Here is a 13,380-nt window from a genome sequence, read left to right as displayed (position 1 = left end):
CTTTTTGAACAATAGAACGTAAATGCTTGTAAATCTTCTTGTATCCTTCTCCAGCTTTGTGACAATAAATAATTTTCTGCGCTAAGGTATTCAGATAGAGCTGTACTTTTTCACATTTTGACTTGGCAATCCTCCTATGCTAAACCTTTTATGCTCTCTAAGAATCTTCACCTACAATCCAGCATTTTCTAGAATTAGGTTGTGCATTATCATATTGAAATTTCTAGCACCTTGTAGACAATACTATCATACATCAAAGGGTATGAATACATTTGTATTAATATTTTGGGAGTTTTGCAAAAAAAAAAAAAGATGCTGAAATAAATAATTGTAGATGTCTATTTCTTGTAACTTTTTTCCTCATCCACAAAATCAAAATTTTTGCTACAAAAGATTTTTTCCTCATTCTTTGTTTTTGAGAAATTTCTAGAAATTATACTTTTTCATTGGGGTATGTAAACGTTTGACTACAATTGTAATATATATATATATATATATATATATATATATATATATATATATATATATATATATATATAAAACACAGGATCAACACAGCAGCTCTTGAGCTTCTGTTAAAGTTTTAGACACAGAGAATTGTGAGGGTCTGGAACCAACTCCCCAGTAATGTTGTTGAAGCTGACATCCTGGAATCCTTCAAGAAGCTGCCTGATGAGATTCTGGGATCAATAAGCTACTAACAACCAAACGAGCAAGATGGGCTGAATGGCCTCCTCTCATTTGTAAACTTTCTTATGTTCTTATTACAGCAAAAATTAAACAATACAGATATGCGCGGGCACTCATAGTGATCTCTATGGAAAGTCATCTGGGACAAAAATGCTTTGTGCCGCTTTAGAGCAAGCCAGAATCTCATAGGACAAAAAGGGTAATCACTTAAACAGAACTTCATGAAAATGTTGTGTAGTGATTTTTATATACCTTCTCTATATTACCAAGACTCGAAGTTAATGTATATTTGGTAGCATTTTGCTACACAAAACTCTTAACTTTGTAAAAATGTAAAATAACAAAATGCACTAGGATGAAAAATAGAGAACTTTATTTAAATTACAAATGTTCTTAAAAACGTTTCAACATTTTAAGCATTTAAAAATTAGAGTGGTATCCGAAGTCTCAACATGAAGTGTATTTAAATAACAAATGATTTTAAAACATTGTAACATTTTAAACAATAGGGGCGTCTTCCCCCACATATCAATCAAATGTTTGGGAAAACTAAAAATCCCCTGTTATCAACCTGCGCTTGAACTCTTGGGTTTATACTCAGAAGGCTTTACTGTCGCTGTAGCACATTTTCCAGGACAAAGTGAAACTATTCATGTACAGCTGATTTTCAAAGCCGGTTTTGAAGCTCAGACCTACATCTTCGGTATAGGTCTAGGTATACGTTGAAAAGGAACAGTAGGATGAGATAATTGTGTTTACAAAATATTTAAATGTAGAGGAACCGTGCTGGAATTAGCTTTCATTTTCAACACAGCTCGGTTGTGGTTGTGACCTTATAATTTATTAACCCATTTAATTTACACCGATGAAACATAACCTGGTTAACCGTACTGATGGAATAATAAAACGGCAATGGCAAGGAATGACAAAAATAAATTAATAAATAAAATGCGGTGTCAACTTTATTTACTATTTATTTCGGGAATAAACAAAACAACGTTTAACTTGAGCTGCTATTTGGCATCCTTTGTTCTGTAGTTAATTCACTAAAGTAAGTCCTACACAACGTATTCTTTACTCCTGGGATATTTTTCTATTTTAACGTGCTTCATATTGTAAGGTCTTGCTGTAAAATAAAGGCACACACAGGGGCCACGGCCACGCCCCCTGCCCCTGCTGCTGTGCTGTTTCTTCCTGCGTTCAGAGCAATATAATGGCTTTTATTACTTTTTGATAAACGAATATGCGAACGAATATTTAAATTATGAGCGAATATCCGAACATGGAAAACCCGCAACACGGCTCCTCAGTGCTCATCCTCTTTTGATCACTCGGCGCGGTATAGTCTGCCATTCTCGAGCTATATATTTTGGGTAAACCAAAACTGTACCACTATTTTTAAATTAACAGGCAGGGGAGCCAGTCAATCCTACAATCACACAGCTGCTCGCGTTACAGATTAAAGGTGTAAACAGAGGCACCACCTGCAGGTTTTAACGCACTTACACATCTTGCTCAATAAATATATTGGTACCATTTAAAAGATAATCGCTCTCTCTTTCAAGAAAAATATTAATAACACATGTGTATCAGCAGCATAGCGGTACCGAGTATATTACCTGCTTGTTAGATGCCTTGCTCACTAAATATCGAGGTATCCCTCGGTACGTTATCACCCCCTCTTTGCAAAAACACTCAAGATTTTTATGAGCAGCCCGTACCCCACGAGCAGCAGCACCCCAAATTGTAACCAGTAAAAACGCACAGGAATCCTTACTTATTGATAAACGGGGGTCCCAATTGTGTCTTACGGTTACCTGATTATGTCAATATTCAAAATAAATACATAAAATAATTAATAATAATAATAATAATAAAACGGTTTTAAGTAGTTAAATGGGGTTCTTATGGCATTTGTTTTGTTGTAAATACTAGAGAGCACTTGACTAATATAATTATTTGAATGGATTATTTATTTATAGTGGCACTTTGGTTGTGTTTTTATAAAAAAATATATATATTTTCTGATTTAGGAAGTCAAAAATATGGGAGCGATGAGGTCAAAAGTTTGTTACTGATACACAAGGTTTAGTTTTTCTCTTTTCTCATAGTAGAATAATTTTTTTGTCTTGGCACAGAATATTATTATTATTATTATTATTTATTTCTTAGCAGACACCCTTATCCAGGGCGACTTACAATTGTTACAAGATATCACATTATAGGTAAAGTACTTTGCTCAAGGGTACAACAGCAGTGTCCCCCACTGGGGATTGAACCCACAACCCTCTGGTCAAGAGTCCAGAGCCCTAACCACTACTCCACACTGCTGCCCATATGGCTGCCAATATGGCACTATGTATTTGCTTGGATGGTTTCCTACACTGATGAAATTGTATCTTTTTCATCCAGCTTCTCATTCGCATTGCAGCTTCTTATATCCCACAAATGTAACACCAATGGAATAAGAAACTGGGGTATTTCAAGGGTAAATTCGCTTTGGGACACTTATTTCAAAGTTGATTCTCACAGAACCCCTCTGCATCCCCCATATGTATTTAACCCAGCCCAACACAGATTTTGTTACAAAAACTGCTGCCAAACATGGCACAGATTGCAAGTTAGCCAATAACGCACATTTAATAATAACTAGGCTACACTTTTGGGGTGCTGCTGCTCGAGGGTATGGATTGCTCATTACAATCTTTATTGTTTATGCAAAGAGGGGGTGATAACCTATCTAGGGATACCTCAATATTTAGTGAGCAAGGCGTCTAAGGGGGTTAATATGGCAAAACAGGCTGGTAATAGATGGGGTACCTCTATGCTGCTGATACAGATGTTTTAGTAATATTTTCATTTTTGTCAGAGTGTTTTCATTGCTACAGTTTGTCCCTCCCCTTATCTTTTTCCTATTATTGCAATGCCTCAAACACCATGGGCTCTATTCTCAAAGTTCAAGAGGGAAATTCGAGGAGAATTTACGTGATTGTCGAATGTATTCTCCTATTAGCGATTCTCAAGAATTTGGGTATTCAAGGTGATTCTACCAAAGATTCTCCTATTTCCGTTTTAAATTCCACTAGGAGAATACGTGTGATTATCATTGTCAACATTTCAGTTATTACTCCTAATTTTAGTCGAACGTGTTCACCTGGTCAGAAGGTGTTCAATTCATTCTCCTGATTTATAGAAAGGATTCTGAATGCTGCTTTTTGTATCTCGCCAAATTGGAGTTTTTTTCCACTCTTTCTGAAACTATAATGTAGCGCTCATGCAAAACAGACAATGCAAACGAGGCACAATCGAAACAGAGAAAGAATCTACCTTCCCAGAGTACACTTTCTTAATTTACCAGACGAGGACGTGAGGATTAGGTTCAGACTGGACAAGGCTGCGATTGTGGATCTCTGGTGGTGTGCGATGCCAAGTGTATCGCTCATGTGTGTGCCCGATATCCAGGATCTTGCCATGATTCATATACAGGCCCTACTGCAACATTCCAATTTAGGGTGATCGTTTGAGTCGCCAAGGAGACCACAAGGAATATTAATTGGTAAATAATATATAGCCAGATAATAGATTGGAGTTATTCGCAATAAAATAAGATTTTAAAAAAAAAATCTATTATCTGGCTATATATTATTGACCAATTAATATTCCTTCTGGTCTCCTTGGCAACTTAACTGCTGAGTTTTTTTTAACATGTTTGTGAATATCATAAAAGTGCTTTTGCACGTCTGATGCATTTCTTGTGGCAGCCCATACTGTTTCCAGAAGTGGCTGTGTGATCCCATATTGTCTTTTTCTCTTTGGGACCTGTCTGTCTGTTTAAAAACAGTGTGATTTTATTTTGCAGGGCCAGCTCTATTATTTTATCATTTTCTAAAATATGGTCGCTTCCTTCTCCCTTTGACAACTTTGGGTTGCACATTTGGGGTATTAGCAATCGTTGATTTTTCCAGACATCCATTTGATTCAGCCATGTAGGAGGCTGTGTGGTCCAGGAGGTCCCCGGTTCAAATCCTGGCTCAGCCACTGAATCACTGATCACTTAACCTCCTTGTGCTCCGTCTTTCGGGTGAGACGTAGTTGTAAGTGACTCTGCAGCTGATTCATAGTTCACACACCCTAGTCTCTGTAAGTCGCTTTGGATAAAGGCGTCTGCTAAATAAACAAGTAATAATATATTTTTTTTTAAAAAAAAGTCTTCTCAGGAGAACAAAGACGAATGTAATCAATGAATCCATAGGAAGAGACACCGATCACCTCTGGTAATGTATGTAAATCGGGAACAGCAAACGCGATTTAAATTAATTTGAGTAAAAAGAGATTCTTATGCTGCTTTGTGAACAGATAATATATGTCAATACTGCCTTGAGAACAGGTGGAGCAGACTCGATTCAAATTTCATATTCCAGCGGAGAACCAATTCTCCTAAAAAATCTCTGTCTGTCTGCCTCTTTGTCTGTCTCTCTCTCTCTCTCTGTCTGTATGTCTGTCTGTGCCCTCCAGGCCCCCAGATCTTTCCTTCATTCCTTGAAGCAGTTAACTCCAATGTTTTGCTGTGCTGTCATTTCCCGGAAACTTTAAATAAGCGAGTGCTGCTATAAATGATCTGGTGCTCTTTATGTCAATGCCACGAGACACTTAAGTGGTGGGGAGGGAACGGCCCAATTGCTTGCTCTAAATTACAGCCATGTGTTGGGGAGACTGGTAATTTGCCTCAGGACAGGACACACCCTATGGTTAGGTGACTGGGAGGGAAGGAGAAACGGAGACCAGTGAGACAATGGAAAGAGACGACAGACCAGTCCACTATTACCCCAGTTCTTATGGACCCATTATTATGAGCGACAGATAGACTCACCCTGTATAGGATATTGTCAGTACATGGTTTTCTGGATACATGCAAAACTATGTTTGGAGAACTGCTTATCCAATTGTAATGAAACTTGGTATTGATGTTATTTAGCATCAGATATAGAGAATATCACATTGAGGGGATATAGGCCGTGTCTGTCTGTCCGTACATCCGTCCACCTTTGTCACATTGACATTTTTGCATGTATCTGAGGAACAGATTATCAAGTTGTGATTAAACATGTCATTGCTATTTCTTACACTATCCAGTTCTGTACATACTGTAGCTATCCGGTTTTGAGTTGCTCTAGTTTTGAATTGAAAGGCTCCAGGAGATTAATTAAGACACATCAAAGGGATTAGTAATTCATTCATTCATTGGATAGTTCAGCTCAGTTGTGTCTCCATCTAGTTTTGAGTCACACAGTGCTTTTTTCAGAAGCTGTGACCTGGTGACCTCACATCCTGTTTCCTGTCAAGGTCAATGGGTAAATTCCAGTGTTGTGATTTATTTGTCACAGTTGTGAAGAGAGATGTGTGTGGTCTGCATACTGTACATATTTATGTGGTATGAAAACAACCTTCTTGAATTACTAGACCTTATGAGAAGTCATATTTTGACAATATGTTTGCCACCTTTAAGGAACTACCAGAGGGGGTATAGTTGCAGAACTTGTCGAATATCTCTTTTTTCCCAGGTGAATTGAATCATGCAGGCCCATTCATGCAATTTTCAGGTGCATCCATTCAGTTTTCATGTGAGCGCCATGTTTAATATCTGTCTCATAATGCTGAACAGCATACTGAACACTGAAGATGGCGCTCACATTTAAAGAAAAAACTTCAAAACAGGATTCGATACACATGGTAAAAATAAGAATGTGGCTGCAAACATACTGTATGATAGATCCATTAAAGGTGAAACAGCTTCCATAGGAAATAATGACTCTTTGGACCCATCACAGACCCCTGTGCTGTTCTAGACAGTGTGTTGACATTGACAGCAGTCTGTTTTTACTCTCACATACAGTTACAAACCCCAGATGAAGTGAATCATAACCTTCAGGCTCTTTACCAGAACTGCACAGCTTCTAAAAGCACTCGCAGGAGATTACATCAAGACCAAAAACTTACCACATAGAGTTACTCTCAATTCTTACAGGAATCACTCCTTATTCTCCTTTTGTAGCAGTGTAGTGGAGACGGTCGTACATGACGTAACATTACATTACATTTCCATATATCTGGAGGACCGCTTATCTGATTGTCAAGAAACCTGGTATCAACATTATTTAGCATCATTTTTAGAGATGTCTATCTGTACACCACACTTGCTTTTTTATATATCTGGGAACCGCTTGCCCAATTGTCATGAAACTTTGTATTAACATATTTAGCAGAAAGTGAGAATATCGGAATGGTGGTGTCTGTCTGTCTGTCTGTACATTAGTTTAAGCACAGAAACCAGGACCAGAGGACACAGTTGGAAATCGAGTGACTTAGGACAGACAGTAGGAGACTCTTCTTCACACAGAGAGTGGTGAGGGGATGGAATGGGTTACCTAGTCATGTTGTTGAAGGAGACACTTCTTCACACAGAGAGTGGTGAGGGGATGGAATGGGTTACCTAGTCATGTTGCTGAAGGAGACTCTTCTTCACACAGAGAGTGGTGAGGGGATGGAATGGGTTACCTAGTCATGTTATTGAAGGAGTCTCTTCTTCACACACAGAGTGGTGAGGGGATGGAATGGGTTACCTAGTCATGTTGCTGAAGGAGACTCTTCTTCACACAGAGAGTGGTGAGGGGATGGAATGGGATACCTAGTCATGTTGCTGAAGGAGACACTTCTTCACACAGAGAGTGGAGAGGGGATGGAATGTGTTACCTAGTCATGTTGTTGAAGGAGACACTTCTTCACACAGAGAGTGGTGAGGGGATGGAATGGGTTACCTAGTCATGTTGTTGAAGGAGACACTTCTTCACACACAGAGTGGTGAGGGGATGGAATGGGTTACCTAGTCATGTTGTTGAAGGAGACACTTCTTCACACACAGAGTGGTGAGGGGATGGAATGGGTTACCTAGTCATGTTGTTGAAGGAGACACTTCTTCACACACAGAGTGGTGAGGAGATGGAATGGGTTACCTCATCATGTTGTTGAAGGAGACACTTCTTCACACAGAGTGGTGAGGGGATGGAATGGGTTGACTTGTCATGTTGCTGAGGCCGAATCACTGGGATCCTTTAAAATCAGGGACAGTGTGAGCACTGATAGGCTCACTGGAATTTGTTCTGGTGTTTAAAGGGTTGCTGCACGTCCCCAGATTCATGAACTTTGCCTCCACCCATAACACAGCTGTCAGACTTTTATGATCCATATCCTGCTGGTAAACTAGGGCTTTAAATCTTAATTAGCGCAGACAGGATATGAGTTTGACTAATAATAATATATAAAACAAAAGATTGAAACAGATGAACTGTCTGAATCATTGCTGGTGCCACTGCTGTATAATATATCCAGCTATGGAGATTGAAACTCAGGGGCACTGTCTGAATCATTGCTGGTGCCACTTCAAGAATATATTTAGATTTATATATTTGTAAGTGATGAGAACATTTCCCTAAAACTCAAATTACCTCACTGAGAACAGAGCGGTCTTTGATGGAAACATTACCAGCTTGTATCCATTTCCTCCCAGTATTCCCACTAATGAGGTCACCAGTGCACCTGTAGCATGTCTGCTCTCCGTCCAGTTTGGCAGACAGACAGACAGAGGCAGGTAGCTGAAGGGTACTCTAGAATACAGCTTTGTGTGTGCGTGAAGGAAGCTGTGCTCATGGGAACACTGTGACTAAGCACAGGAAAAGCTACTTCAAATTAATAGATTGGACTGCAACCAAAATGGCTAGACTGGAAAAATGACTGAATAAAAATAATAGAAAATAAAGTAGACCGTAGTTAAAGTCCATTTGAAAGTCAACGTCCAGCCACAGCAAATGCACGCTGATGGCTACTTTCAATACAATAATGCAGTTAGAATGATATGGTGAATGTGATCGTACGTATGTTAGACACACATTTCTCAATATATATCGTTTTGTCATGAAACATAGTATTGATTCTGAGGGTATATGAGAGCATCTGTCTGTCTGTACATCCGTCTGTCTGTATGTCTCTCTTCAATGTTAATATGTATTTGGAGATCACAAGAAATGATTCCACATACTGTAAATCAGTTAGTTTAATATGCTTTACCATGATACTAACACAGCACGTGCTTGCCTAATGACATCTAGGTCTTTAATACCATGTATCCAATTTTCATTAATCTTTTCATTGCCATTTCCTATCCTATGTTTTTCTGTTTATACTGATGTATAGCTTTTTCTTCTCACTGAGAGCTCTAGTTTTGAATTCACAGCCGTGGCGATGGGGGTGTGGGGAGGGGAGAGGGGGGGGGGCTGTTACTGACAGGCTGGTTTCTGTCTGAAGTTGTTTCCTCCATTGTTTTGGCTGGGCAGTCCTTTTCCTTTCTGCAGACTCTGCAAGTGTGTGCACACAGTATAATTTAGGAGCTATTTTTAAGAGAGAGAATTGCAGTTCTGTTCATGCCAAACTACACAATCGCAACCCAGCAACTTGTCTAAAGTTTATTTTAAATGACAAAGTGCATCTTAACTCTTTCCTGACCATCGGGTTTCACACATAACTGTAGAACGGCTTGGCCGATTGTGATGAAATATTTTAGTAGAGTTTCTTCACTTTGTACATCTCAATAGTACAGCTCTAATACAAAGAGAGCCCTGAGTAGACCAGACTCAGTAAATAACAATACAATACAACAATAAAGTAATTCAAAACAATTACTATACATCCAAAGTGATAACACTGGAGTGGGAAATGAAGCTGGATTACTGACATGCCTGCACGAAAACAATGGGGTGTGAGTAATACTGTAGAACACCCTGTGTGTGTCAGTGTGTGTGTGTGTGTGTGTGTGTGTCAGTGGGCAGGTATTACTATCAATGGGTGGACAAAATTAGAGAAAATGTCAGACAAAAATAGAAACTTGTAACAGGGGAGATCTGGACTGACTATCTGGCGCATGCGTGGTTCTGCAGGAAGAGGGCAGCAGTCTCGTAGGATCCGCCTGTCAGTCATGGCGATGACATCGAGAGGTGGGGAAGAGGGTGTGTGGGCTTTCCCTCTCTCTGAGTGGCTGAGGAGCGGGCCTTGGGAGACTGCTCGGCCCTTAAGAACTGGGCTTGGTTGTGCATTCGGGTGGCCGTGTTGGGGAATATACAGTGACGCTGACAGAAGACGCCAGTGTAAACAAGGACCAGGCAAGTCCGGCTGAGGGAGACAGCCTGTCTTAAAATAATTTAAAAAGTAAAATAAATAATTTGAGGGGACGTATGTAGGTATACCAGGAACTCTGACCACCCCAGTGTATAGAAATAGCTGAGCGTAGGTCGGAGGCCCGTTCTGACCGGCTTAGCGGCAGTTGGGGCAATACGTAAGGAGCGCTTTTGTTTTGTAGTTTTATTACTGTGTTTTATTTTCCCTTTTTCTTTCGCCTTTTGATTTCATTATTATTTTGAGCACCTGTGAGTGCGCCAGTATTTCACTGTTTACCAGTATTGGTATTCCTGTGGTCCTGTGTACCGTTGCCGGTACTCAGGCCACGGACAACAGCGCCCTCTGCGGGCTAAAAGAAAACATAAAAAAAGAAATAAAACTGTTCACCAGTCTCCCGTGTGTGTCAGTGAATTGCCGACCATCCTTCCACACTCCTGAAAAAACAATGTTGTGGGCATGTCCCCACTTTGTAAAACAACTTTTTAAGAACTAAATATGCCTTAAAAAAGGGCCAAAATATGGTGAGAGTCCCCACAAATATAGTGTGTGTCAGAGTGTGTGTGTGTGTCTCAGTGTGTGTATGTGTGTTTGTGAGTGTTTGTGTGTTTCAGTGTGTGTTTGTGTGTGTTTCTCAGTATGTGTGTGTCTCTGTGTGTGTGTGTGTGTATCTCAGTGTTTGTATGTGGGTATCTCAGTGTGTGTCTGTGTGTGTCTCAGTGTTTGTGTGTGACTGTGTCTCAGTGTGTGTGTGTCTCTCAGTGTGTATGTGTGTTTGTGAGTGTGTGTTTTAGTGTGTGTATGTGTGTGTGTCTCAGTGTGTGTGTGTGTGTCTCAGTGTGTGTCTGTGTGTCTGTGTGTGTGTGTGTGTCTCAGTGGGTGTGTGTGTGTCTAAGTGTGTGTGTGTGTGTGTGAGTGTCTCAGTGTGTGTGTGTGTCTGTGTGTGTGTCTCAGTGTGTGTGTGTGTGTGTGTGTCTGTGTGTGTGTCTCAGTGGGTGTGTGTGTGTCTATGTGTGTGTCTCAGTGTGTGTGTGTGTGTGTCAGTGTGTGAGTGTCTCAGTGTGTGTGTGTCTGTGTGTGTGTCTCAGTGGGTGTGTGTGTGTCTATGTGTGTGTCTCAGTGTGTGTGTGTGTGTGTCAGTGTGTGAGTGTCTCAGTGTGTGTGTGTCTGTGTGTGTGTCTCAGTGTGTGTGTGTGTGTGTCTCAGTGTGTGTGTGTGTGTCTGTGTGTGTGTTACTCAGTGTGTGTGTGTCTGTGTGTGTCTGTGTTTGTCTCAGTGTGTGTGTGTGTGTGTGTGTGTGTGTCTCAGTGGGTGTTTGTGTGTCTCAGTGTGTGTGTGTGTGTCTCTGGGTCTCAGTGAGTGTGTCTGTGTGTGTGTCTCAGTGTGTGAGTGTCTCAGTGTGTGTGTGTGTGTGTCTGTGTGTGTCTCAGTGTGTGTGTGTGTCTGTGTGTGTCTCAGTGTGTGTGTGTGTGTGTCTCAGTGGGTGTGTGTGTGTCTCAGTGTGTGTGTCTCAGTGTGTGTGTGTGTGTCTCAGTGTGTGTGTGTGTCTGTGTGTGTGTCTCAGTGTGTGTGTGTGTGTGTCTCAGTGGGTGTGTGTGTGTCTCAGTGTGTGTGTCTCAGTGTGTGTGTGTGTGTGTCTCAGTGTGTGTGTGTGTCTGTGTGTGTCTCAGTGTGTGTGTGTGTGTGTCTCAGTGGGTGAGACTGATCAGTTGCTCGGAATCGGACGAGCACTGAAGGGCTGAATGGCTTCCTCTCATTTGTAAATTCTTATATTCTACAAACACATGACGACTGTGTTTGTATTCCGTACAGTCCACTAGTCTGTTTCCTTAAAAGAGTATCGACATCTGCTCTACCCTCCCATCAAGCACCTTTTGGGTGGTCTAAAAAGGCAGAGCCCTCCCCTTTTACAGTCTGATAGCAATCTTGTGGTTTCCCCTAACAAACCCACACAATGAACTTGCAGTGATCAGCCTGACAGCATGGAAAAGGCACTAATGCTCTGTGTAGCGCTTACTGTAGCAAAGTACATCACACCAACCTGCACAGGGACCTGCAGCAGTCAAGCAGTTAGGAAGCAGCTTCTCATTCCTGACTTTCACCTTCCTCTTGGGCCTGGCTCATTGTATCAGACACTGAATTTGAACAAATAACTCAATAACGTCCGGATTGTGTCATTATGTACGATGCGAAAGAAGAAAGGAAGGAGGGAATGGAGAATGGGGAGGGAGACAGAAAGAGTGAGGGGGAATGAAGGATGGAAAGAACAGAACAGAACATAAGAACATTTGAAAACTAGAGGAGTCCATTCAGTCCATCAGCGTTCGTCCGGTTCCTAGCAGCTGATTGATCTCAAAGCTTTGTCAAGTCGGGTCTTGAAGGAACCTAGTGATTCAGCCTCAACATGGCTTGGTAACCCCACTCCATCCCTCAGTTTCCAACTGTTTCCTCTGGTTCTGGTTTCCCAGTTTCTCCCTCCCCTCCCTCGGTGACTCTGATCCACAGACCCCCTCCCTTCCCTCAGTGACTCTGATCCACAGACCCCCTCCCCTCCCCTGGTGACTCTGATCCACAGACACCCTCCCCCAGTGACTCTGATCCACAGACCCCCTCCCCTCCCCCGGTGACTCTGATCCACAGACACCCTCCCCCGGTGACTCTGATCCACAGACCCCCTCCCCTCCCCCGGTGACTCTGATCCACAGACACCCTCCCCCGGTGACTCTGATCCACAGACCCCCTCCCATCCCCCGGTGTGTCTGATCCACAGACCCCCTCCCCTCCCCCGGTAACTCTGATCCATAGACCCCCTCCCATCCCCCGGTGTGTCTGATTCACAGACCCCCTCCCCTCCCCCGTTGACTCTGATCCACAGACCCCCTCCCATCCCCCGGTGTGTCTGATCCACAGACCCCCTCTCCCAGTGACTCTGATCCACAGACCCCCTCCCCCGGTGACTCTGATCGACAGACACCCTCCCCCGGTGACTCTGATTCACAGACCCCCTCCCCTCCCCCGGTGACTCTGATCAACAGACCCCCTCCCCTCCACCGGTGACTCTGATCCACAGACCCCCCCCCCCCCCCCCGGTGACTCTGATCCACAGACCCCCTCCCCCGGTGACTCTGATCCACAGACCCCCTCCCATCCCCCGGTGTGTCTGATCCACAGACTCCCTCCCCTCCCCCGGTGACTCTGATCCACAGACACCCTCCCCTCCCCCAGTGACTCTGATTCACAGACCCCCTCCCCCGGTGACTCTGATCCGCAGACCCCCTCCCCTCCCCCAGTGACTCTGATCCACAGACCCCCTCCCCCGGTGACTCTGATCCACAGACACCCTCCCCTCCCCCAGTGACTCTGATCCACAGACACCCTCCCCTCCCCCAGTGACTCTGATCCACAGACACCCTCCCCTCCCCCAGTGACTCTGATCCACAGACCCCCTCCCCCGGTGACTCTGATCCA

General features: G+C 42.6%; 1 protein-coding gene across 1 annotated transcript in view; it reads left to right on the top strand.

The window, feature by feature from the left end:
* The window catches only part of LOC117404191 (biglycan-like), a 31,802-nt gene that overhangs the window by 422 nt on the left and 18,000 nt on the right, over positions 1–13,380 (top strand). The gene's annotated exons all lie outside the window — the stretch shown is intronic.

Source organism: Acipenser ruthenus, chromosome 56 (assembly GCF_902713425.1).
Source record: "Acipenser ruthenus chromosome 56, fAciRut3.2 maternal haplotype, whole genome shotgun sequence".
In the NCBI taxonomy this organism is placed as follows: domain Eukaryota; kingdom Metazoa; phylum Chordata; class Actinopteri; order Acipenseriformes; family Acipenseridae; genus Acipenser; species Acipenser ruthenus.
This window is presented reverse-complemented; position numbering and strand designations above follow the sequence as displayed.